A 26,040-nucleotide genomic window follows, 5' to 3' on the forward strand; every position below is an offset into this window, starting at 1 on the left:
CCAGCCCAGGGCCCCGAGAAGAGATGAGGTCAAGACCAAACCTCCAGGGCCCACGAGCCAGGGCCCAGCAGCCACAGCCAACCACAGCTCCCGGTGCAGAGGGCTCCTCAGAGGAAACACTGGCAAATCTAAAATGATTAAAAATAATAAAATAAGTCAAAACTAATAAATAAGTCAATAAATAATAAAATAAATAACCAATAAATAATAAAATAATCAATAAATAATAAAATAAGTCAAAACTAAACAAGTAAATAAAACATAAGTAAAACATAAACACACTAGCCAGCCTAAATAAGACTAAATAAATAGAGAAGTAAGTATCTGTGAACCAACTGAATCCCAGGTCCTAATATACATCCTAACCGTCTAAAGAACACATAATACATTCTTGGCTCTTATTCCCCTTATTCCTTTAACATGAACGACTGGAGCAGGTTTTTTTTTTAAAAGAACCAAATCTTTTTGTTTCAAATTTTTAGATTAACATTGAACCAACACAAGAATCAGCACAGAAGCAGAGCAAACAATATAAGTGAGACGTTTCTGCACAAAAAAACAAAACATTTTGACATCATAGTAACAGTTTAATTAGATGCATAATTCCAAACACACACTCTCACTATAAACCATTTTAAACAGATCTGAGTCTTGGTCTTTTCTCTCTATGAATAGTTTGTCGGTTACATTGGCTTCTCTCATATAAATGAATTGCAAAAGAGCCAGTCTTTTGAATGGATCAAAAGGATTCAAATCAAAGAGCCAAAAGTTCCATCACTACTTTGTACATGCTTTTCGCCACCTCACGATAAGTATTTCACATTTTCTAAGTTAAAATAACTTTAACTTTAACTGCATTTAGACTATAAACTATTCTGTTACCAATGGAGCTCCCTCTGCTGTCAGGAATGGGAGAGAACAATCAGAAAGTAAAGTAACCAGCTGAAGTCCTTTTCTTCTGTGAATGCTATGTTTATAGAGCCACGTGTTTGTTGTGAACACAGTTTGACTGTAGAATAAGTTTGGTGATGGTTTATGGGCTTAAAAAGTATAGGAGAAGTACCAGAGTACAGTATTAACTGTAGGCAAAATGCAAAAGGAGCATTGAGGTGCAGAGAAGATGACTTTAATTGATTAATGAAACAAGTGTAAATGAAGTGAAATACAACTCCAGGTTTTGATGAGGGGACAATAGTATAACATGGACAAAACTGCAAAAAGTTAATTTTGCATAATATGTGTTTAACGTGCAAAGGAAGCTAAATACAACTCCAGGTATGTTTTTGATTAGGAAACAACAATATACCTGGTAAAAAAGTGCTTTTAGAGGCTTCAACAAGCAAGTTCATTACAAATGTAGGGCGTTATTACTGTTGTTATTATTATTAAAAGGCTATAAAAAGTCAATTTTGCATAATATGTGTTCTTTAACAAAGCTATTACTATGGATAAAATTATGTAAAATGTCCTTAAATTTGGGAACATGGTGTAATATTTCTACCTTGAAGTAGTATTTTCTGTCGTGACACCCTGTGGTCTTCGCTCAGTGATCTGTTGCTGCACCAGTAGACCCCCTTGTCCAGTGCCCTCACATCACTGATGGTGTACTTAGCATAAGGGGCATAGAGTGTATCACAGGTGTAGTTCATCTCTTTACAGATAAAGCCATACACATCATTACAGGAAATGGTGATATGAGCTGAAATCAAGCTAGTTTGTTTGTAGTCTTCATCACAGAAATCAGGGTCTGTAGAAACATGGGAAAACTTAATGAGGGGCACAGTAAAGTTGAAAGAAGCTTCAAAGGATTTAGAACTGTGGCTATGTTCACATTGCAGGGTATGTGGCCCAATTCATATTTCTTGTTTGTATTTCATTTTTTTATGTAGTTGTTCACATTACAACAAAAATGAGATTGCTATCTAACCTCGAAGTGACCCACATGCAGACACCAGAAAACAACATCAACATGGCCTCTATTTGACTCAATCCTGGTGCATTTGTGGCTATTTCAGGTTCTTTCAAGTGATTTCACAAAGAAGGAAGAGGCCAAAGATTTTGTGATATGAGACATGGACTTTTTTAATAACTTTCGGATGAGCAGGAGAACATTTGCCTACATATGTGTGTATTTATTTATGACGTGTATGTTGCATGAGCATTCAGACTGCAGTCATATGAAATACATATTGGATTTATGACACATACAAATGCAGTCTGGGTCAGATTTGAAAAAAAGCTGTTTACACTGACATGAAAAAATCAAATACAGATCACATATGAGAAAAAAAGTCTGATATGTCCTGCAGTGTGAATGTAGCTTAAGTAGTTTCAATGCATGTGTATAGAAGTTGACTGAGGGAGTGTGCGGATCTATTAAAGTATCTGAATAGGGTATTGCTAGTTTAGAGCTGTCTTAAGTTGGATTAGTGGCCACTCATTGGTACTACAACGAAAAATTCCCTCCTGCCCAGAAAGGACTTCACAAACTGCTCGTGTTCGACTGATAGGGCACCTACAACTTTCACAACGGTCAAATTTTGTGGCAATTTTTACCTATTTTCAGATCATAAACTTTTTCTCAGCTCAAAATCCGTGTGTTTTTAATCATTTGCTTCAGCTACACTGGTAAAGCGTGCACGTGAACGCGCATGTGAGCGATATGAACGAGCCCTATTGTCATGAACGGGCAGCAGGTTTAGAACAGTGGTCCCCAACCTTTTTATCACCGCGGACCGACCAACGCTTGAAAATTTTACCGTGGACCGGGGGGGTGTTTTACTCATTTTGCTAATTTGTGGGTTAAAAACCCCTTCGTATTCCGGGTCATTTTGGTGAAATTGCCTTTGTTCTGACCTCTCCAAATTAAAATAATCACCATTATTGAACCCTCAGTAGTAACTGCACTAGTTTGTGGTCTTTGTAAAGGTAAGACCCTATAATTTTACCCACAGGTGTCAGAATCACTGTAAGTTTGTCTGCTGAGAATTTATACACTTTGGAACACACATAAAAATAAAAAAATAAAAATTCTCATCCTCACCAAATATTTTTTGTGAAAATGAAGGTGTAGAAAGCTGCAGTAAGTAGCACAAAAATACACTATATCTCAAATGACAAGATTGTTGACCACTTACATTTCAAATTTGAGGTCAATACCTATAAAAATGAGAGTTTTACAATCATTTTATCATGAGTAAGTCCAGGCCTCTCCAAACATATCTGAATGAAGACATTTGGAGAACATTTGGAAAAAGTGCAATAACTTTTGAATGTTTCAACCCACAGACATCAGTGAGGCTCTACTGAAAACTCACACTGAGATGAATCTGCTGCTCTATTACTGTACATTTATATATCATATCAAAACACAATATAAAATGTATATTTGTATATAAAATACAGTCAAAACAAGTGCTATGGGTCAAAATAAATATATATTTACAAACCACACACTGCAAACAGTGAACAAACACACACTGGAAACTGAGAACACACTGTACATGATTGAACAGTGAGACAGTCATTCTGCAACAGTGGCTCAGTGGTTAGAGCTTTTGAGTCCCACTCGGACCAATTTCTGTCATTGTGTCCTTAGGCAAGACACTTCACCCAAGTGCGTGTGTGCGTGATGATTGGTGGTGGTCGGGGGCGCAGATTGGCATTAGCTAATGCTAATGATTACACATGATACACGTTTGACCCACAATTAAGTTAATAGCAGAATAAACCCCACTTACCGATCAGGAACAGCATCCAGTCCATCAGCACATCAGGTCCTCTGCTCCTGAGTCCACCATGAGATCTTCACGAACCGCTCTGGGTCCAGATGCCTCTAGTTTAACTTGTACAAACATCCACAGTGTCCTCGGTCGCGCACTTCCTTTGTTTTGTCCGTTTCGTCATGTTTAAAACGCAAAACTGCTGCGTAAAATTACGCAATACGCGCGCGTAAAATTACGCGCGGATCTTTATATCCAGTCTCGTCTTTTCACGCCCGCGGGCCGTCGGAACGTTAAGTGGTTAAGTTGTCGGCGCTCAAGTGACGGAAATGTAACCGAGAGAATCCGGTCATTTTTCAAAATAAAGAGTACAGTAGATTCCACATTGTGATTTACATTCACAATATTAGTATAAGTCACGTTTCTACGCTGCTTTTTGGAAAAACACGTCGAATAAGCACGAGATGGGAAAACTACGGAACTTTTGGGCCGACGACAGTGACACCTTCACTCACATCACCTCCAGCCTGGCGCACCACGCGGTCAAAAACAACCGCTCAAGGCTCAACTCCAACACGCCCCAAGATCCTCACGGGGCTGACGGGGCTCTGTGCTCCACGGGGCCGACGGGGCTCTGTGCTCCACGGGGCCGACGGGGCTCTGTGCTCCACGGGGCCGACGGGGCTCTGTGCTCCGGTGCCACAGGTCTGTGCGGGTTGGTCCGCGGTGCGCACGGCTCATCTGCGGCTTGTTCTGCAGGCACGTCCCTCGTCTTCCACCAGCCATAAAACACTTGTGGGCGTCTCACAGGTGTGCTGAAAGCACAATGTAAAAGGCTTAGCTTATAAAAAAGGAACGCGCGAATTTAAAATGCAAGTCCAACAAACTCTACAAATAAATAAATGCGCTTCAAAATAAAATCATAAAATTACGCCGTATTACTCAACCATTAGCCAATTATTTAACCCTTGTGCTCCCCAAGGGGGTTACCAGGACCCCCCGAGTCGCAGCGTGAACCTATAGTGGAGCGCCGGGGGTCCCGGAGACCCCACAAGTCCGTTTGTGGAAAAAAAATAAAATAAAATAACTAAATCAACGGAGAAAGACTTTGATGGGGTCACCAGGACCCCCCGAGCGGTGGGGGGGTTACCAGGACCCCCCGAGTCGCAGCATGAACCTATGCTGCCATTCCTATGGGATGGCAATTATTGTCATCCCATTGATGACAATAAAATTAATTTAAAAAATACAAAATGGAGGAGGACTCTGGGGGGCGGGGTTGGGAGGGATGACAGGGTAGGTTGGAGGGTTGAGTTGGGGTGGGAGGGTGGGGGGTCCTATGGGATAGGATGGGATGGGGAGGGGGGGTGTGGGGGGGGGGGGGTGTGGAGACCCCAGTCCCATTGATGACAATAAAATAAATAAAAAAAATACAAAATGGAGGAGGACTCTGGGGGGCGGGGTTGGGAGGGATGACAGGGTAGGTGGAGGGTTGGGTTGGGGTGGGAGGGTGGGGGGTCCTATGGGATATTTTTTAAAATAAATAAAAATATAATAACCCTGGGTGGTGGTGGGAGGGTTGGGGTTGTGTGTGTGTGTTTGTGTGTGTGTCCTCTCTCTCTCTCTCTCTCTCTCTGTGTGTGTGTCCTCTCTCTCTCTGTGTGTGGGGGGGTGCGTGCACGCGTGTGTGCGTGCGTGTGGGGGAGACGTCCCGTCGGAGGGGTTGGGTGGGGAAAGTCTTAGGTCTTGTCCCAATTCGCTGCCATTCGCATACCTTTCTAAGTAAGTTACGTACGTTAGGTAAGTTATACAAGTTACGTAATTTACGTAAGTTATTTTTAATTATTTATTGTAGAACGTGAAAAATCAAGGTGTAGTCGTTGCAGCCCTTTATTTTTCTTTAGATTGAATGGAGTAAGGAATTAACGTTTCCCTTTGACTATCAATAGGCAAAATAGATTATAGCTACTTTATATATATGCGTGCGTGGGTGGGGGTGTGTGTGTGTGGGGGGTGTGGGGATGTGTGTGGGGGTGTGTGTGTGTTTGTGTGTGTTTCATATATCTATATATGTTCCATAAAATTACATAAAACTTAATCAAGTCCATACTGATTTCCACCAATTTCCACCAAATATTCTGGCAGAAACTGATTTTACAGGTGTTGTTGCTACAAAAGCAGGGCAGCCTCTCCACAGATATGACCTGTAACTTGCCATGGTTGCATTACCTGACGGTGGTGGACTCTCCATCACTAAAGTTACATAATAATATATCGTGATACTGACCCAGTAGGTAGTCCTTGACCTTCTTGAGTTCTTTGATTTGGTTCTTGTCTTTCTCGTAAGACTCTTTACTGGAGCTGATCCGGTCCTGCAGGTCTCTGGACTGGACTTTAGTCTCTTGAGCCGTTTGATTCACTCTTTCCATCTGAAAACCATCACGCAATCTCAACTTTGGCCTATAAATGTGATTTTATTTTGCAGTATAGATACTAAATCTAATGTTTAAATCCAGGCTCCAAATGGTTCTGTTCAGCTGTGCATATGACTGAAAAGTTTGAATTCTGCACCCGTCTTTTACTGTCAATTTTACAATGAGTAATGTTTTGATTTGTTTGTATTGTGGTTTTAATGTCTTTTTTATTCTGTAAAGCACTTTGAATTTATTTCTGTACAGACTGTGCTTTACAAAGTGAGTTTTAGTATCTATTAGTAGACTGAAATCCTAAAAAAAACTTTAAAAAATGTCATAAGTTAGCAATTTGATCTGAGTATATTTTGACTGTAAAAACAAAACAAAACAATGGAATAAGCTTAAAATGCCTTGTATCACATAAAATAAAAACAAACATTTTCTCACTCATTTTTCACACTTTCAAATTTCTAAATCAATCAAATCCAGCCAAAATTGTCTCAAATCAAGGTAGATTGTTTTCTAACTATTTGGACTAATTTGATGATTTGAGATTTTCCAGTGGATCAGCAGTAATGTGAAGTAGGGCTGTAGTGCTTTAGTCAATTCATGTAAAATTTGATAAAACAACTAATTATTTTATTTTGCTCATAGAAGTGCTTCTGTGGAACAACAGCAGAAAGGAGAATGTATGGAATGATTTAGCTGAAGATGAAAGGTTCTATGTGACGCAAAATTGACTCTTCTTCCGTTCCACCTTGTGATGTCATGTGGTGGTAGTTTTCAAGTGGAGTGTTTTTTTATTTGAGAGAAGAACTCAGCCTAATATGCAGGGTTTGTGTGTTAAACATGTGTGAATGAAACAAAACACAACTCCAGGTCTGTTTGTGATGAGGAAACAACATTAGAACATAGATCAGAAAATAGTGTAATATGGGCCCTTAAATGGAGTGAATGATGAGTTTAACCTTCCTTTTACATACAATCTTTTTCTGCGTAGGCAGTGCGTGTGTAGTCTTGTGAGTGCAGTTTGAGTCAGACACAAGGTCAGATCATAGTGACACTTAACACTTTTTGATTATTCTGAGCCACGCCCCCCTTTAGTTGACTAAAAGGGGGCGACCAAGGATTTCCTTAGCCAAGAAACAGCTCTAATGTGAATCTACCTCGTCTTTGGCCTCTTGTATTTTCAGAGGCAGATTGTTGATTGCGTCTTGTGTTTTTTTGGCCGTTTCAATGGTTTCCTGAGTTAGGGAAACGATGCCGTCGCAACCTGGACCGCCACATTTTCTGCGAAAGAACCAGGTCAGACACGAAGCTCCTCCACAGCCAGAGCAGTCCAGGCCAGGGCCACCACAGATCTGCAACAACAAACAGACGGCAGTGTGAGGGACAGAGTCCTGGGCTCTATCTTTGCTTTTGTGTTCAGAATTAGGGATGTTAACTGTCATGAAACACTAGGCCTAGTGAGTAATTCTCCAAGAGATACAAGTGTTTATTGTTAGAAAATACCAGATTTGTGCATTATTTAATGTTTTAACCTTTCCAATTACTTTACCATCACATTATAAATCAGATGTTACGTCCCAACAGTTACTCTTTAACTTCCTCTTACTTCAGTAGTAACTGTCCCAAATACTTTTTTTTTTCTTTTGTTTGAGTAATATTATTTAAAGTAACTTACTTTACAAATCTGGGTAAAAATAGTTTGCTGAACTCAGGTAATAATGGATTTTACTAATATTAATCATACAAGTTTTATTTGATGCGGATATCATGTTAAATATCAAAACAGATTGAATTATTCAGCAATAACATCTCCCTGTACACAAGAAGGTGACGGTCCCTATACTACAAAAGTTACACAGTGCACCTTTAAATGCCTGTTTCTATAAAACATCAGATAAGTTGTAAAACCTGTTTGTTTCACCTGTTTGTTAAAGTTGACGAGGCTCAGAGCTTTGACCTTCTTCTCCAGGGGCCCCAGCAGACCCTCGCCGCTGCACGTGCTCAGTTTGCGCTTGGTGTCCTGTCGTGTGTCGGCCGAGTCTGCCACTGCACTAGAGGCGTTTCTCACACGACGCTCCTCAGCCTGGAACGACTTAAAACTCTTCTTTATGTCCTCCAATAGATCTTATGGCCACACCACTCTGAACACGCCCGATCTCGTCTGATCTCGGACGCTGAGCAGAGTTGGCCCGTGGGCTGCTGGGTAGCGGGTAGTGCCACGTAGGCACTGAGAGCGGCGCTGAGTTCGGCCCTCTGCCCCTCGCCTTTTACGGTTTACATTGTCCTAAATTATCTTATTGATTCAGTTTCTTGCCTTTATTTTGTCCCCTCCCAGTTCCCTTGACTGGGAGGCAGACGTTTTTTGTTTCCCGCATCGTTTGCTCCTACCATGGAGCAAACGGTGCCGGCCCCCCCCCGGACGGACAACATGGCAACGACTCCCGCACCCACAACGACCAAGGCCCCGGAACAACCCCCCACGAAGAAGTATAGAAAATATGACAAAGATATGACCGTATTCCTGGAGTGTGATGGGAAGGAGGTGCCGCCGATGGTCCTGCTGAAAGCGGCGAAGAGCATAGCTGGTAATGTGGTGGCGTTCCGGCAGATTAACAAGGAAAAATACGAGTTGACGGTAACGACGACGCAGGCGAAGGGGCGCCTACTGGATGGTTTCCGTGTTGGGGAGACCAAAGTGCACGGGAGGGACATCACCGCGGATGAGCTGGTCGTCTTTCATGGGGCTGCCGGCCTACATCGAGGATGAGGAGATCGTGGCCAAGCTCCTCTCCTGGGGAGTCTCCGCAGTCTCAGAGGTGCGGAGGAGAGTGTGGCCCGGGACTGACGTGGCGGACGGCACCAGATTCGTGAAGGTAATATTCACCGACACTGTCCAGTCTCTGCCTTATTCTGTGAGGTTTAACACCGCTGCGGGCCCTGAGTACTTCAGGGTGCTGCACGACAGACAGGTGAGGGTGTGTCGGGGGTGTTTGCGGCCCGATCACGTGTTTAGGGACTGTCCGGACTTTCTGTGCAGGAACTGCGGGGGACAGGGCCATTACGCGCGGGAGTGCACTGAGCCCAGGGCGCCTAAGTGCAGAGAGTGTCGCATGTTCTCCCACCTGTGCGCGTGCCGGGAGGAGGAGGCAGACGAGGCCCTCAGGGAGACACTGAGGAAGGGAGAGGAGACCACCCCGACACCCGCGGAGAGCGCTCTGAGAGACTGGGGTGGGAGAGGAGGAGGCTCAGGGTCCGTCAGCGGAGACAGACATCCAGTTGACGAGCGGGGGGGCGCCCGTGGTAGGGGCGGGTGAGAAAGCTGACTCACGCCGCACCCTCGATCGGGGGGAGGAGGCCGCGTGCGGCCCCACTCCTAATGCCCGGGCGGCAGCAGTCGAACCGGTGAGGAGGACGAGCACGAGACTGGCCTCGTGTTCCACCTCCGAGGCGGGGGAAGCGGACTCAAAAATATATTAAAAAAGACATAATGAACTACATAAATGGAATGATAGAATGTGCTGCATAGTAACTGAACAAGTAACTGTAGGAAATGTTTAACAGTGTTGTAGAACATTCTGATTGTCAATGTATTATACGCTGCTGTATTTATAATTGGGTAAATTGTCAATGTTTTTGTGTGTCACTCAACAACAATACTGCAGAAGATGGGCCTGGAGGGGAAGGTCACCCCCCTTCAGGCCAAGAAAAAGTGGGAAAACTTACAAAAGAAATATAAAGTATGTACATGATCTGAACGTGTACTGTTTTCATTTGTACTTATAAACCATTGTGTTAATTTTGTTTTCAAATGTCTTGTATTAATATTTATTCTGTCAAAGGACTGCAAGTATCCAAAAAGCAGGGAAGGTGTGGCAGGGAAGGCGACAGCTGAAACTTGGCCCTGGTTTGTCCTCATGGATGAGGTGTTGGGGCAGAGGGCCTCCATCAACCCCCCTGTCCTCATTGCCTCTATCCCTGAGGACACACCAGGGCCAAGTACTGCCTCGCAGCAGCCGCTGGAGGAGGAAGAGGAGGTGGAGCAGGAGCAGCAGCAGCAACAGCAGTGGGAGGAGGATGAGCCACAAGAAAGGAGAAGAGGCCAAGGAAGGAAAAGGAAGCGGGAGAGTGAACTAGTCAAATTGTACAGGGAGGATGTAAGGATGCAAAAGGAACATTATGAGAGGGATGCGGAGGAGAGGAAGGAGCGTTTTGAGAAGTTATTTGGGTTGTTAGAAAAATTAATAGATAAAGATTAAAGTTTGACTTTGAAACATTTATGAGGTTTTATTTACATTCATCTTACATGTCCTAAAGGAAAATAAAGTACTATTTACAATTTATTAACGTAATAAGTTTAAAGACTAAAGTAAAGTGCAAATGAATGAGTGTGCCAGTGCCAGGTTTTAATCATGAAGACACACTTCCAGGGACCTTGGCAGTGCTAATCAACCTTCTCTGCCTGGACCGACTTGAGAGTGCTGAGATTGAGGTCTTCATCTTCTGGCTGGTAGGTGGGGCTCTCACACCGGGTGCTGCTCCACTGTCCACCGCATCGTTCATGGGCTGGGTTTACAGGGCTGGCTGGGGCCATAGATGACCAAAACCTTCTATTTTTCCACAAATGGTATTAAACTGATAGATCTTACTTTTTCCAATTACAGGTGGTTTTGTTCTTTGAAAAACATGAATTCTTACTGAAGGGTGTCGCCTCTCCTCAGTTCTGACTATAGTAATTTGGCCTGCTTGTCTCCATGGAGATAGATAAAATTAATGCAATGCTGTGAAACATTTTAGCCAAAGAAATGCCTAATGTTGCACCTGGTAAATGAAATATTATTGTAAAGGTGCTTTTCTGGTGAGGGTGTGTCACGAGATGGTATTTCTTCACCTTGCCTTAGGTTTTTAAATATTGAGAAAAGATATGAGAAAAATAATCAGTCGTAACAGCAAAAAAACATATTGAATACAGTACATATTTTTAATGTTTATTTAATTTTTATTTTTTCAGGAATCGGACCAAAGACATAAATGTGTCTGACATCACAAAGGACCTTTACGATGCAGAGAAAGCTCAGGACAAAGCCAACGACGATTTGGACTCTGCCAGCCAAGACCGGGACATGATCCGGGACCTACTGTCAGAGGTAAACCACCAAAATATGAAATTACTGCAATACCCAAATTATTCATGTTAGAGCCAAATTGTGGTTGTTTTTGGCCTTGATTTCTGGTGGTTTTCTCTGGGTTTGTCGCTAGAGGAGGGTAAGGGAGCACTGTAACTGATGTCTGGGAGTGGTTGGTCCCAAACACGGGTTGTAACAGGTGATGCTACCAGAAGGAAACATTTGATCATTAGTTAGACATTTTAGCTTTGATTGTTAATGAAGTATTTTAGCTCTTACAAATGACTGGAAACGTCTTCATTGATTTTATCTCCACAAACCAACAACGCATTAGACTAGAACTTCCTCGCGGGTAGTGCCCATGTTAGCACCTCAGAGCAGGACACTAATAATCTCAGCGTTTAACACTTTTAAACGCTGAGATTGACAACATCAACCGCCAGTTCAAGAACCTCCTGTCCCACCTCCGGAACAAAGTGGACAACCCAGATGATGAAGACGATGAAGACGCAGAGGGTAAGCTACTGTCGCCCACACTATCATAAGTGATACTTTGGAATCGATAGTGCGTGTATGTCTATGGTGGAATGTTCATCAGTTACCATGGAGATACAATGCACACTTACGCAAACACAGTCGCATAAATTTGTAGATTCTCTGAAAACTCAAGAAGAAAATACTAAATGGATTTAACCAACACATTTTCAGAAGCCTGTGATCAATACAAGAGTTCATGGTTCTGTTTAGGTGTTTGGTTTTCAGTAAAAAGGTGAGAGTGATGAAAACATTTGGCTAATGATATCTATTTTTGACAAATTTAATTTCAGAGGGACTTGTTTAACAGCACAAATCATCTCACCTGTTGTAGCTCCAACTAAGTCAGTTTTTTCTGATCAGATTGTGTTAAAACAAAGCTCAGATAAGTCTAATTTGAGTAACAGCTTCAGAAAGAGCAGTGCCTCTGGTTAGCTTCACCTAACTAGAGGCACTGCTCTAGTTGGGTGAAGCTAATGTTAATATTGAACAACATCAGCTGTAAAGTATCAATATGACCACTCAACTGATCACTACTGGTTCTTGCTTCATGGGAGGACCAGGTGCTATAAGCTTTTCACTCTGCAGAGGGCGCTCTTGTGCTGCTCAACAATTGATACTTTGCAGCTGATGTCATCAACCCTCCCAGGGGGTGTGATGCTAATTGTAAGCGCCGGTCTGTCTTAAGGTCTGTTACTCAAGTTAAACCTTAATCTGAGCTTTGGTTTAACACAATTTGACAATAAGGAACTGCCTCAGCTGGAACTACAAGAGATGAACTTTGTGCTGTTGAACAGTTTTCACACTATCTTAAAACTTTTTGGCAGTGTTTGCTGATGTGATAATGTACATTATGCCATACACATACATAGAGTACGTCCTCGGTATAATGTCACTTGTAATATCACTAGGTTAGGTCAGAGCTGGAACAAGCCCTTTTGATTTTATAAGACCAACAATCACAAAATCTTTGTTTAGAAATTACTTAAATAGAATGTATAAATAACTATAGATTTTATTGACAAGACGTGCAAGAGGAGAGGAATGAGAGCTGGGGCCACAGGGTGAGAGAGAGACCATGCAAAGACAAGAAAGAGCGAGAGAATCGACTTTTAACAATTTTTTTTTTTTTTAAATTTTGTGTCACAACCACGCAACTTCAGTGTTTTGCGGCTTTTAAGGTGTAAAAGAAAACATTTTAAACAGCAATCTGCAGAATAAAAAGCTTACAGCACCTGGTATTCCCAGGCGGTCTCCCATCCAAGTACTAACCAGGCCCGACCCTGCTTAGCTTCCGAGATCAGACGAGATCGGGCGTGTTCAGAGTGGTATGGCCGTAAGCGAGGGAACATGAATGTGACACTGTTTTTATATCTATATTCAAGTCTATGAAGAGAAGCACATGCAGCTTTAGACATCCACAATAAGCAAAATCCCTGGATCGACTGCAGAGGATGCATTTCCCCATGAGGTTCAATAAAGTATACCTTTACTTTAATAACAAATAGAACAGAATAAAGTAAAAGGGCTGAACTGTGCTATAGATAACAACTGAGAAATGGAAAAAACACAAAGTGTGTCTCCAAACAGTCACTCTCACATTTGAGCATTTGATTTTCTTTTGGTTTAAAACGTAAATTTCAGTGTCAAGAGTAGATATAAAAAGAATCCTCACCAGTGAGTCCCTCGCTTACGGCCATACCACTCTGAACACGCCCGATCTCGTCTGATCTCGGAAGCTAAGCAGGGTCGGGCCTGGTTAGTACTTGGATGGGAGACCGCCTGGGAATACCAGGTGCTGTAAGCTTTTGTCTGTCCTTTCTTTTTTAAACTCTTATCTAAAGTTATTATTGTTGTTTTGAGTGAAAACAAACACAATAGCCTGACTACATGACTGTCATGTGCTTTTGTACAAATTACTGTTACTACCGCACTCCTGCAACATGACCAGAAGAGGGAGCTGTTCTGATAATATGAAAAGAACTGGCACAGTGCATCGAAGGTAAACAGCGCCCTCTACTGGTATTAAAGAGGTTTAGCCACGAATCAAATTAAACCTGCCCAAATACCGAATCATTAAACTGCAATATCCCACTTTATGTACAATTTATCAGTGTTCTCTGGTTTATAGGCTACACCATGGACCGAACTTCCACCTCTGTCTTTGCACGTACATTATGTACATACGCTATTTTGAATTATTTATTATTTAATAGAAGAAGAGCCAAGGTGTCGTCGTTGCAGCCATTCATTTCTGTTTAGATTGAATGAAGTAAGGAATTAATCTTTCCATTTGAATACCAATAGGCAAATATAACGTTCGAGGTGATTTTTTTCCCCCAATTGTAGCTATTTCATAACTTTAACAAAATATACCTTGTGAAAACGTAATAACAGAGACAGAGGTGACAATATAATTTTTACATTCATAGTCTATAAACCAGAGAACACTGATAAGTTGTACATAAAGTGGGATATTGCAGTTTAACGATTCGGTATTTGGGCAGGTTGAATTTGATCTGTGGCTAAACCTCTTTAATACCAGTAGAGGGCGCTGTTTACCTTCTATGCACTGTGCCAGTTCTTTTCATCGTATTATTGTGAAGTATTTTCTAGCCGTGCAGCACTACATCAAAGTGGTATCTTGATTTCCTAATGCTAAAGTAAATGACACGTGCCCACCAGGGGGCGCAGACCTATGGAATGCACTTGAACTCATGAAGATGTTGTGCAGACCATAATGTCTTCTTATTGTCTAGGAATAACTGCACATTGTGATCAACTACAAGAGCATTAACATTTGAGACAAGACTGAAATATGAACTGATGAACTAAAACATGATATATTGTTCTTTGACCAAATCAAACTGAATTTTTGATTTGATTGTGACATATTGTGCAGCTTGTGGCTTAAAGTGAGTTATAGGGGCTAAATAGTAACTGCAGCAGTGACATTCTTTAGGTACACATGGTTATTTTGACTTTCTTTCATTTTTTCTTTACTTTCAACCATGTAACAATCTGTTCTTTATGGAAGCCCGTTTCCGCCATGAAAAAAAAAATAAAAGCTCCACAGAAAGTCGAAATTACGAGTTTTAAACTCGTAATTAGGAGTTTTAAAACTCGTAATTATGAGTTTAAAACTCGTAATTATGAGTTTAAAACTCGTAATTATGAGTTTAAAACTCGTAATTATGAGTTTAAAACTCGTAATTATGAGTTTAAAACTCGTAATTATGAGTTTAAAACTCGTAATTACGAGTTTAAAACTCGTAATTAGGACTTTTAAAACTACTAATTATGAGTTTAAAACTCGTAATTAGGACTTTTAAAAGTATGAATTATGAGTTTATAACTCGTAATTTTGGGAATGTAACATTTACAAAAAGTGAACCTTATCAATTTTGATTAAATGAATTTGGTATTTTAATAATTTCCTCAATAAACCAGCGGGGTTGTGACCAGCTGGCACTCTGCTCAGACCAGGAAAACGAGCGCTCACAGACACAGAGCACAGCTCATGAGTGGTCAGAACAGCACTCAGGGCCCACTGATTTGTTCAAGACGCCAGAAACTTTACTGGAGCTTAATTTATTCATTTTTTAAAAGTATGTAGGTGATAAACATAACAGTCCTCCTCCTGTCTCCTCTGCTCTGTACACTCAGTTGCAGTGTGCTACAAGCTCAATTAAGACTTTAAAAGTTCTAATTACGAGTTTTAAACTCATAATTAGTAGTTTTAAAACTCATAATTACGAGTTTTAAACTCATAATTACGAGTTTTAAACTCATAATTAGTAGTTTTAAAAGTCCTAATTACGAGTTTTAAACTCGTAATTACGAGTTTTAAACTCATAATTACGAGTTTTAAACTCATAATTACGAGTTTTAAACTCATAATTACGAGTTTTAAACTCCTAATTACGAGTTTAAAACTCGTAATTTCGACTTTCTGTGGGGCTTTTTTTTTTTTTTTCATGGCGGAAACGGGCTTCCATAGTTCTTTTATATCTGATGGAGTTAAATTATGAACCAAAAAACATAACCAACAAAACACATGAACCCAGTAAGCCCAAGAGAGTTTTAAAATGTAGAAACAAATCAGAACAGCTCCCTCTTCTGGTCATATTGCAGGAGTGCAGTAGTAACAGTAATTTGTACAAAAGAACATGACAGTCATGTAGTCAGGCTATTGTGTTTGTTTTCACTCAGAACAATAATAATAACTTTAGATAAGAGTTTAAAAAAGAAAGCAAAGACAAAAGCTTACAGCACCTGGTATTCCCAGGCGGTCTCCCATCCAAGTACTAACCAGGCCCGACCCTGCTTAGCTTCCGAGATCAGACGAGATCGGGCGTGTTCAGAGTGGTATGGCCGTAAGCGAGGGGCTCACTGGTGGAGATTCTTTTTATATCTACTCTTGACACTGAAATTTACGTTTTAAACCAAAAGAAAATCAAATGCTCAAATGTGAGAGTGACTGTTTGGAGACACACTTTGTGTTTTTTCCATTTCTCAGTTGTTATCTACAGCACAGTTCAGCCCTTTTACTTTATTCTGTTCTATTTGTTATTAAAGTAAAGGTATACTTTATTGAACCTCATGGGGAAATGCATCCTCTGCATTCGATCCAGGGATTTTGCTTATTGTGGATGTCTAAAGCTGCATGTACTTCTCTTCATAGACTTGAATATAGATATAAAAACAGTGTCACATTCATGTTTCCCTCGCTTACGGCCATACCACTCTGAACACGCCCGATCTCGTCTGATCTCGGAAGCTAAGCAGGGTCGGGCCTGGTTAGTACTTGGATGGGAGACCGCCTGGGAATACCAGGTGCTGTAAGCTTTTGTCTGTCCTTTCTTTTTTAAACTCTTATCTAAAGTTATTATTGTTGTTTTGAGTGAAAACAAACACAATAGCCTGACTACATGACTGTCATGTGCTTTTGTACAAATTACTGTTACTACCGCACTCCTGCAACATGACCAGAAGAGGGAGCTGTTCTGATAATATGAAAAGAACTGGCACAGTGCATCGAAGGTAAACAGCGCCCTCTACTGGTATTAAAGAGGTTTAGCCACGAATCAAATTAAACCTGCCCAAATACCGAATCATTAAACTGCAATATCCCACTTTATGTACAATTTATCAGTGTTCTCTGGTTTATAGGCTACACCATGGACCGAACTTCCACCTCTGTCTTTGCACGTACATTATGTACATACGCTATTTTGAATTATTTATTATTTAATAGAAGAAGAGCCAAGGTGTCGTCGTTGCAGCCATTCATTTCTGTTTAGATTGAATGAAGTAAGGAATTAATCTTTCCATTTGAATACCAATAGGCAAATATAACGTTCGAGGTGATTTTTTCCCCCAATTGTAGCTATTTCATAACTTTAACAAAATATACCTTGTGAAAACGTAATAACAGAGACAGAGGTGACAATATAATTTTTACATTCATAGTCTATAAACCAGAGAACACTGATAAGTTGTACATAAAGTGGGATATTGCAGTTTAACGATTCGGTATTTGGGCAGGTTGAATTTGATCTGTGGCTAAACCTCTTTAATACCAGTAGAGGGCGCTGTTTACCTTCTATGCACTGTGCCAGTTCTTTTCATCGTATTATTGTGAAGTATTTTCTAGCCGTGCAGCACTACATCAAAGTGGTATCTTGATTTCCTAATGCTAAAGTAAATGACACGTGCCCACCAGGGGGCGCAGACCTATGGAATGCACTTGAACTCATGAAGATGTTGTGCAGACCATAATGTCTTCTTATTGTCTAGGAATAACTGCACATTGTGATCAACTACAAGAGCATTAACATTTGAGACAAGACTGAAATATGAACTGATGAACTAAAACATGATATATTGTTCTTTGACCAAATCAAACTGAATTTTTGATTTGATTGTGACATATTGTGCAGCTTGTGGCTTAAAGTGAGTTATAGGGGCTAAATAGTAACTGCAGCAGTGACATTCTTTAGGTACACATGGTTATTTTGACTTTCTTTCATTTTTTCTTTACTTTCAACCATGTAACAATCTGTTCTTTTATATCTGATGGAGTTAAATTATGAACCAAAAAACATAACCAACAAAACACATGAACCCAGTAAGCCCAAGAGAGTTTTAAAATGTAGAAACAAATCAGAACAGCTCCCTCTTCTGGTCATATTGCAGGAGTGCAGTAGTAACAGTAATTTGTACAAAAGAACATGACAGTCATGTAGTCAGGCTATTGTGTTTGTTTTCACTCAGAACAATAATAATAACTTTAGATAAGAGTTTAAAAAAGAAAGCAAAGACAAAAGCTTACAGCACCTGGTATTCCCAGGCGGTCTCCCATCCAAGTACTAACCAGGCCCGACCCTGCTTAGCTTCCGAGATCAGACGAGATCGGGCGTGTTCAGAGTGGTATGGCCGTAAGCGAGGGGCTCACTGGTGGAGATTCTTTTTATATCTACTCTTGACACTGAAATTTACGTTTTAAACCAAAAGAAAATCAAATGCTCAAATGTGAGAGTGACTGTTTGGAGACACACTTTGTGTTTTTTCCATTTCTCAGTTGTTATCTACAGCACAGTTCAGCCCTTTTACTTTATTCTGTTCTATTTGTTATTAAAGTAAAGGTATACTTTATTGAACCTCATGGGGAAATGCATCCTCTGCATTCGATCCAGGGATTTTGCTTATTGTGGATGTCTAAAGCTGCATGTACTTCTCTTCATAGACTTGAATATAGATATAAAAACAGTGTCACATTCATGTTTCCTCGCTTACGGCCATACCACTCTGAACACGCCCGATCTCGTCTGATCTCGGAAGCTAAGCAGGGTCGGGCCTGGTTAGTACTTGGATGGGAGACCGCCTGGGAATACCAGGTGCTGTAAGCTTTTGTCTGTCCTTTCTTTTTTAAACTCTTATCTAAAGTTATTATTGTTGTTTTGAGTGAAAACAAACACAATAGCCTGACTACATGACTGTCATGTGCTTTTGTACAAATTACTGTTACTACCGCACTCCTGCAACATGACCAGAAGAGGGAGCTGTTCTGATAATATGAAAAGAACTGGCACAGTGCATCGAAGGTAAACAGCGCCCTCTACTGGTATTAAAGAGGTTTAGCCACGAATCAAATTAAACCTGCCCAAATACCGAATCATTAAACTGCAATATCCCACTTTATGTACAATTTATCAGTGTTCTCTGGTTTATAGGCTACACCATGGACCGAACTTCCACCTCTGTCTTTGCACGTACATTATGTACATACGCTATTTTGAATTATTTATTATTTAATAGAAGAAGAGCCAAGGTGTCGTCGTTGCAGCCATTCATTTCTGTTTAGATTGAATGAAGTAAGGAATTAATCTTTCCATTTGAATACCAATAGGCAAATATAACGTTCGAGGTGATTTTTTCCCCCAATTGTAGCTATTTCATAACTTTAACAAAATATACCTTGTGAAAACGTAATAACAGAGACAGAGGTGACAATATAATTTTTACATTCATAGTCTATAAACCAGAGAACACTGATAAGTTGTACATAAAGTGGGATATTGCAGTTTAACGATTCGGTATTTGGGCAGGTTGAACTTGATCTGTGGCTAAACCTCTTTAATACCAGTAGAGGGCGCTGTTTACCTTCTATGCACTGTGCCAGTTCTTTTCATCGTATTATTGTGAAGTATTTTCTAGCCGTGCAGCACTACATCAAAGTGGTATCTTGATTTCCTAATGCTAAAGTAAATGACACGTGCCCACCAGGGGGCGCAGACCTATGGAATGCACTTGAACTCATGAAGATGTTGTGCAGACCATAATGTCTTCTTATTGTCTAGGAATAACTGCACATTGTGATCAACTACAAGAGCATTAACATTTGAGACAAGACTGAAATATGAACTGATGAACTAAAACATGATATATTGTTCTTTGACCAAATCAAACTGAATTTTTGATTTGATTGTGACATATTGTGCAGCTTGTGGCTTAAAGTGAGTTATAGGGGCTAAATAGTAACTGCAGCAGTGACATTCTTTAGGTACACATGGTTATTTTGACTTTCTTTCATTTTTTCTTTACTTTCAACCATGTAACAATCTGTTCTTTTATATCTGATGGAGTTAAATTATGAACCAAAAAACATAACCAACAAAACACATGAACCTATGGAAGCCCGTTTCCGCCATGAAAAAAAAAATAAAAGCCCCACAGAAAGTCGAAATTACGAGTTTTAAACTCGTAATTATGAGTTTAAAACTCGTAATTATGAGTTTAAAACTCGTAATTATGAGTTTAAAACTCGTAATTATGAGTTTAAAACTCGTAATTACGAGTTTAAAACTCGTAATTTCGACTTTTAAAACTACTAATTATGAGTTTAAAACTCGTAATTATGAGTTTTAAAACTACTAATTATGAGTTTAAAACTCGTAATTAGAACTTTTAAAGTCTTAATTGAGCTTGTAGCACACTGCAACTGAGTGTACAGAGCAGAGGAGACAGGAGGAGGACTGTTATGTTTATCACCTACATACTTTTAAAAAATGAATAAATTAAGCTCCAGTAAAGTTTCTGGCGTCTTGAACAAATCAGTGGGCCCTGAGTGCTGTTCTGACCACTCATGAGCTGTGCTCTGTGTTTGTGAGCGCTCGTTTTCCTGGTCTGAGCAGAGTGCCAGCTGGTCACAACCCTGCTGGTTTATTGAGGAAATTATTAAAATACCAAATTCATTTAATCAAAATTGATAAGGTTCACTTTTTGTAAATGTTACATTCCCAAAATTACGAGTTATAAACTCATAATTCATACTTTTAAAAGTCCTAATTACGAGTTTTAAACTCATAATTAGTAGTTTTAAAAGTCGAAATTACGAGTTTTAAACTCGTAATTACGAGTTTTAAACTCATAATTACGAGTTTTAAACTCATAATTACGAGTTTTAAACTCATAATTACGAGTTTAAAACTCGTAATTTCGACTTTCTGTGGGGCTTTTATTTTTTTTTTCATGGCGGAAACGGGCTTCCATATGAACCCAGTAAGCCCAAGAGAGTTTTAAAATGTAGAAACAAATCAGAACAGCTCCCTCTTCTGGTCATATTGCAGGAGTGCAGTAGTAACAGTAATTTGTACAGAAGAACATGACAGTCATGTAGTCAGGCTATTGTGTTTGTTTTCACTCAGAACAATAATAATAACTTTAGATAAGAGTTTAAAAAAGAAAGCAAAGACAAAAGCTTACAGCACCTGGTATTCCCAGGCGGTCTCCCATCCAAGTACTAACCAGGCCCGACCCTGCTTAGCTTCCGAGATCAGACGAGATCGGGCGTGTTCAGAGTGGTATGGCCGTAAGCGAGGGGCTCACTGGTGGAGATTCTTTTTATATCTACTCTTGACACTGAAATTTACGTTTTAAACCAAAAGAAAATCAAATGCTCAAATGTGAGAGTGACTGTTTGGAGACACACTTTGTGTTTTTTCCATTTCTCAGTTGTTATCTACAGCACAGTTCAGCCCTTTTACTTTATTCTGTTCTATTTGTTATTAAAGTAAAGGTATACTTTATTGAACCTCATGGGGAAATGCATCCTCTGCATTCGATCCAGGGATTTTGCTTATTGTGGATGTCTAAAGCTGCATGTACTTCTCTTCATAGACTTGAATATAGATATAAAAACAGTGTCACATTCATGTTCCCTCGCTTACGGCCATACCACTCTGAACACGCCCGATCTCGTCTGATCTCGGAAGCTAAGCAGGGTCGGGCCTGGTTAGTACTTGGATGGGAGACCGCCTGGGAATACCAGGTGCTGTAAGCTTTTGTCTGTCCTTTCTTTTTTAAACTCTTATCTAAAGTTATTATTGTTGTTTTGAGTGAAAACAAACACAATAGCCTGACTACATGACTGTCATGTGCTTTTGTACAAATTACTGTTACTACCGCACTCCTGCAACATGACCAGAAGAGGGAGCTGTTCTGATAATATGAAAAGAACTGGCACAGTGCATCGAAGGTAAACAGCGCCCTCTACTGGTATTAAAGAGGTTTAGCCACGAATCAAATTAAACCTGCCCAAATACCGAATCATTAAACTGCAATATCCCACTTTATGTACAATTTATCAGTGTTCTCTGGTTTATAGGCTACACCATGGACCGAACTTCCACCTCTGTCTTTGCACGTACATTATGTACATACGCTATTTTGAATTATTTATTATTTAATAGAAGAAGAGCCAAGGTGTCGTCGTTGCAGCCATTCATTTCTGTTTAGATTGAATGAAGTAAGGAATTAATCTTTCCATTTGAATACCAATAGGCAAATATAACGTTCGAGGTGATTTTTTCCCCCAATTGTAGCTATTTCATAACTTTAACAAAATATACCTTGTGAAAACGTAATAACAGAGACAGAGGTGACAATATAATTTTTACATTCATAGTCTATAAACCAGAGAACACTGATAAGTTGTACATAAAGTGGGATATTGCAGTTTAACGATTCGGTATTTGGGCAGGTTGAATTTGATCTGTGGCTAAACCTCTTTAATACCAGTAGAGGGCGCTGTTTACCTTCTATGCACTGTGCCAGTTCTTTTCATCGTATTATTGTGAAGTATTTTCTAGCCGTGCAGCACTACATCAAAGTGGTATCTTGATTTCCTAATGCTAAAGTAAATGACACGTGCCCACCAGGGGGCGCAGACCTATGGAATGCACTTGAACTCATGAAGATGTTGTGCAGACCATAATGTCTTCTTATTGTCTAGGAATAACTGCACATTGTGATCAACTACAAGAGCATTAACATTTGAGACAAGACTGAAATATGAACTGATGAACTAAAACATGATATATTGTTCTTTGACCAAATCAAACTGAATTTTTGATTTGATTGTGACATATTGTGCAGCTTGTGGCTTAAAGTGAGTTATAGGGGCTAAATAGTAACTGCAGCAGTGACATTCTTTAGGTACACATGGTTATTTTGACTTTCTTTCATTTTTTCTTTACTTTCAACCATGTAACAATCTGTTCTTTTATATCTGATGGAGTTAAATTATGAACCAAAAAACATAACCAACAAAACACATGAACCCAGTAAGCCCAAGAGAGTTTTAAAATGTAGAAACAAATCAGAACAGCTCCCTCTTCTGGTCATATTTCAGGAGTGCAGTAGTAACAGTAATTTGTACAAAAGAACATGACAGTCATGTAGTCAGGCTATTGTGTTTGTTTTCACTCAGAACAATAATAATAACTTTAGATAAGAGTTTAAAAAAGAAAGCAAAGACAAAAGCTTACAGCACCTGGTATTCCCAGGCGGTCTCCCATCCAAGTACTAACCAGGCCCGACCCTGCTTAGCTTCCGAGATCAGACGAGATCGGGCGTGTTCAGAGTGGTATGGCCGTAAGCGAGGGACTCACTGGTGGAGATTCTTTTTATATCTACTCTTGACACTGAAATTTACGTTTTAAACCAAAAGAAAATCAAATGCTCAAATGTGAGAGTGACTGTTTGGAGACACACTTTGTGTTTTTTCCATTTCTCAGTTGTTATCTACAGCACAGTTCAGCCCTTTTACTTTATTCTGTTCTATTTGTTATTAAAGTAAAGGTATGCTTTATTGAACCTCATGGGGAAATGCATCCTCTGCATTCGATCCAGGGATTTTGCTTATTGTGGATGTCTAAAGCTGCATGTACTTCTCTTCATAGACTTGAATATAGATATAAAAACAGTGTCACATTCATGTTCCCTCGCTTACGGCCATACCACTCTGAACATGCCCGATCTCGTCTGATCTCGGAAGCTAAGCAGGGTTGGGCCTGGTTAGTACTTGGATGGGAGACCGCCTGGGAATACCAGGTGCTGTAAGCTTTTGTCTGTCCTTTCTTTTTTAAACTCTTATCTAAAGTTATTATTGTTGTTTTGAGTGAAAACAAACACAATAGCCTGACTACATGACTGTCATGTGCTTTTGTACAAATTACTGTTACTACCGCACTCCTGCAACATGACCAGAAGAGGGAGCTGTTCTGATAATATGAAAAGAACTGGCACAGTGCATCGAAGGTAAACAGCGCCCTCTACTGGTATTAAAGAGGTTTAGCCACGAATCAAATTAAACCTGCCCAAATACCGAATCATTAAACTGCAATATCCCACTTTATGTACAATTTATCAGTGTTCTCTGGTTTATAGGCTACACCATGGACCGAACTTCCACCTCTGTCTTTGCACGTACATTATGTACATACGCTATTTTGAATTATTTATTATTTAATAGAAGAAGAGCCAAGGTGTCGTCGTTGCAGCCATTCATTTCTGTTTAGATTGAATGAAGTAAGGAATTAATCTTTCCATTTGAATACCAATAGGCAAATATAACGTTCGAGGTGATTTTTTCCCCCAATTGTAGCTATTTCATAACTTTAACAAAATATACCTTGTGAAAACGTAATAACAGAGACAGAGGTGACAATATAATTTTTACATTCATAGTCTATAAACCAGAGAACACTGATAAGTTGTACATAAAGTGGGATATTGCAGTTTAACGATTCGGTATTTGGGCAGGTTGAATTTGATCTGTGGCTAAACCTCTTTAATACCAGTAGAGGGCGCTGTTTACCTTCTATGCACTGTGCCAGTTCTTTTCATCGTATTATTGTGAAGTATTTTCTAGCCGTGCAGCACTACATCAAAGTGGTATCTTGATTTCCTAATGCTAAAGTAAATGACACGTGCCCACCAGGGGGCGCAGACCTATGGAATGCACTTGAACTCATGAAGATGTTGTGCAGACCATAATGTCTTCTTATTGTCTAGGAATAGCTGCACATTGTGATCAACTACAAGAGCATTAACATTTGAGACAAGACTGAAATATGAACTGATGAACTAAAACATGATATATTGTTCTTTGACCAAATCAAACTGAATTTTTGATTTGATTGTGACATATTGTGCAGCTTGTGGCTTAAAGTGAGTTATAGGGGCTAAATAGTAACTGCAGCAGTGACATTCTTTAGGTACACATGGTTATTTTGACTTTCTTTCATTTTTTCTTTACTTTCAACCATGTAACAATCTGTTCTTTTATATCTGATGGAGTTAAATTATGAACCAAAAAACATAACCAACAAAACACATGAACCCAGTAAGCCCAAGAGAGTTTTAAAATGTAGAAACAAATCAGAACAGCTCCCTCTTCTGGTCATATTGCAGGAGTGCAGTAGTAACAGTAATTTGTACAAAAGAACATGACAGTCATGTAGTCAGGCTATTGTGCTTGTTTTCACTCAGAACAATAATAATAACTTTAGATAAGAGTTTAAAAAAGAAAGCAAAGACAAAAGCTTACAGCACCTGGTATTCCCAGGCGGTCTCCCATCCAAGTACTAACCAGGCCCGACCCTGCTTAGCTTCCGAGATCAGACGAGATCGGGCGTGTTCAGAGTGGTATGGCCGTAAGCGAGGGACTCACTGGTGGAGATTCTTTTTATATCTACTCTTGACACTGAAATTTACGTTTTAAACCAAAAGAAAATCAAATGCTCAAATGTGAGAGTGACTGTTTGGAGACACACTTTGTGTTTTTTCCATTTCTCAGTTGTTATCTACAGCACAGTTCAGCCCTTTTACTTTATTCTGTTCTATTTGTTATTAAAGTAAAGGTATGCTTTATTGAACCTCATGGGGAAATGCATCCTCTGCATTCGATCCAGGGATTTTGCTTATTGTGGATGTCTAAAGCTGCATGTACTTCTCTTCATAGACTTGAATATAGATATAAAAACAGTGTCACATTCATGTTCCCTTGCTTACGGCCATACCACTCTGAACACGCCCGATCTCGTCTGATCTCGGAAGCTAAGCAGGGTCGGGCCTGGTTAGTACTTGGATGGGAGACCGCCTGGGAATACCAGGTGCTGTAAGCTTTTGTCTGTCCTTTCTTTTTTAAACTCTTATCTAAAGTTATTATTGTTGTTTTGAGTGAAAACAAACACAATAGCCTGACTACATGACTGTCATGTGCTTTTGTACAAATTACTGTTACTACCGCACTCCTGCAACATGACCAGAAGAGGGAGCTGTTCTGATAATATGAAAAGAACTGGCACAGTGCATCGAAGGTAAACAGCGCCCTCTACTGGTATTAAAGAGGTTTAGCCACGAATCAAATTAAACCTGCCCAAATACCGAATC

General features: G+C 40.0%; 12 non-coding genes across 12 annotated transcripts; 6 read left to right on the top strand and 6 right to left on the bottom strand.

Moving 5' to 3' along the window:
• Positions 1–13,025: 13,025 nt before the first annotated feature.
• Positions 13,026–13,144, bottom strand: LOC117393499 (5S ribosomal RNA). The gene has a single exon (XR_004543200.1). It is a non-coding gene; the product is annotated as a 5S ribosomal RNA (ribosomal RNA).
• Positions 13,145–13,490: 346 nt separating this feature from the next.
• LOC117393508 (5S ribosomal RNA) lies at positions 13,491–13,609 on the top strand. Its single transcript, XR_004543208.1, has one exon. It is a non-coding gene; the product is annotated as a 5S ribosomal RNA (ribosomal RNA).
• Positions 13,610–16,065: 2,456 nt separating this feature from the next.
• LOC117393509 (5S ribosomal RNA) lies at positions 16,066–16,184 on the bottom strand. The gene has a single exon (XR_004543209.1). It is a non-coding gene; the product is annotated as a 5S ribosomal RNA (ribosomal RNA).
• A 347-nt stretch (positions 16,185–16,531) lies between these two features.
• Positions 16,532–16,650, top strand: LOC117393510 (5S ribosomal RNA). Its single transcript, XR_004543210.1, has one exon. It is a non-coding gene; the product is annotated as a 5S ribosomal RNA (ribosomal RNA).
• Positions 16,651–18,129: 1,479 nt separating this feature from the next.
• On the bottom strand, positions 18,130–18,248 carry LOC117393511 (5S ribosomal RNA). Its single transcript, XR_004543211.1, has one exon. It is a non-coding gene; the product is annotated as a 5S ribosomal RNA (ribosomal RNA).
• Positions 18,249–18,594: 346 nt separating this feature from the next.
• On the top strand, positions 18,595–18,713 carry LOC117393500 (5S ribosomal RNA). The gene has a single exon (XR_004543201.1). It is a non-coding gene; the product is annotated as a 5S ribosomal RNA (ribosomal RNA).
• Positions 18,714–21,062: 2,349 nt separating this feature from the next.
• On the bottom strand, positions 21,063–21,181 carry LOC117393501 (5S ribosomal RNA). The gene has a single exon (XR_004543202.1). It is a non-coding gene; the product is annotated as a 5S ribosomal RNA (ribosomal RNA).
• Positions 21,182–21,527: 346 nt separating this feature from the next.
• LOC117393503 (5S ribosomal RNA) lies at positions 21,528–21,646 on the top strand. The gene has a single exon (XR_004543203.1). It is a non-coding gene; the product is annotated as a 5S ribosomal RNA (ribosomal RNA).
• A 1,479-nt stretch (positions 21,647–23,125) lies between these two features.
• On the bottom strand, positions 23,126–23,244 carry LOC117393504 (5S ribosomal RNA). The gene has a single exon (XR_004543204.1). It is a non-coding gene; the product is annotated as a 5S ribosomal RNA (ribosomal RNA).
• Positions 23,245–23,590: 346 nt separating this feature from the next.
• Positions 23,591–23,709, top strand: LOC117393507 (5S ribosomal RNA). The gene has a single exon (XR_004543207.1). It is a non-coding gene; the product is annotated as a 5S ribosomal RNA (ribosomal RNA).
• Positions 23,710–25,188: 1,479 nt separating this feature from the next.
• Positions 25,189–25,307, bottom strand: LOC117393505 (5S ribosomal RNA). The gene has a single exon (XR_004543205.1). It is a non-coding gene; the product is annotated as a 5S ribosomal RNA (ribosomal RNA).
• A 346-nt stretch (positions 25,308–25,653) lies between these two features.
• On the top strand, positions 25,654–25,772 carry LOC117393506 (5S ribosomal RNA). The gene has a single exon (XR_004543206.1). It is a non-coding gene; the product is annotated as a 5S ribosomal RNA (ribosomal RNA).
• Positions 25,773–26,040: the final 268 nt, after the last annotated feature.

Source organism: Periophthalmus magnuspinnatus, unplaced genomic scaffold (assembly GCF_009829125.3).
Source record: "Periophthalmus magnuspinnatus isolate fPerMag1 unplaced genomic scaffold, fPerMag1.2.pri scaffold_181_arrow_ctg1, whole genome shotgun sequence".
In the NCBI taxonomy this organism is placed as follows: Eukaryota; Metazoa; Chordata; class Actinopteri; order Gobiiformes; family Gobiidae; genus Periophthalmus; species Periophthalmus magnuspinnatus.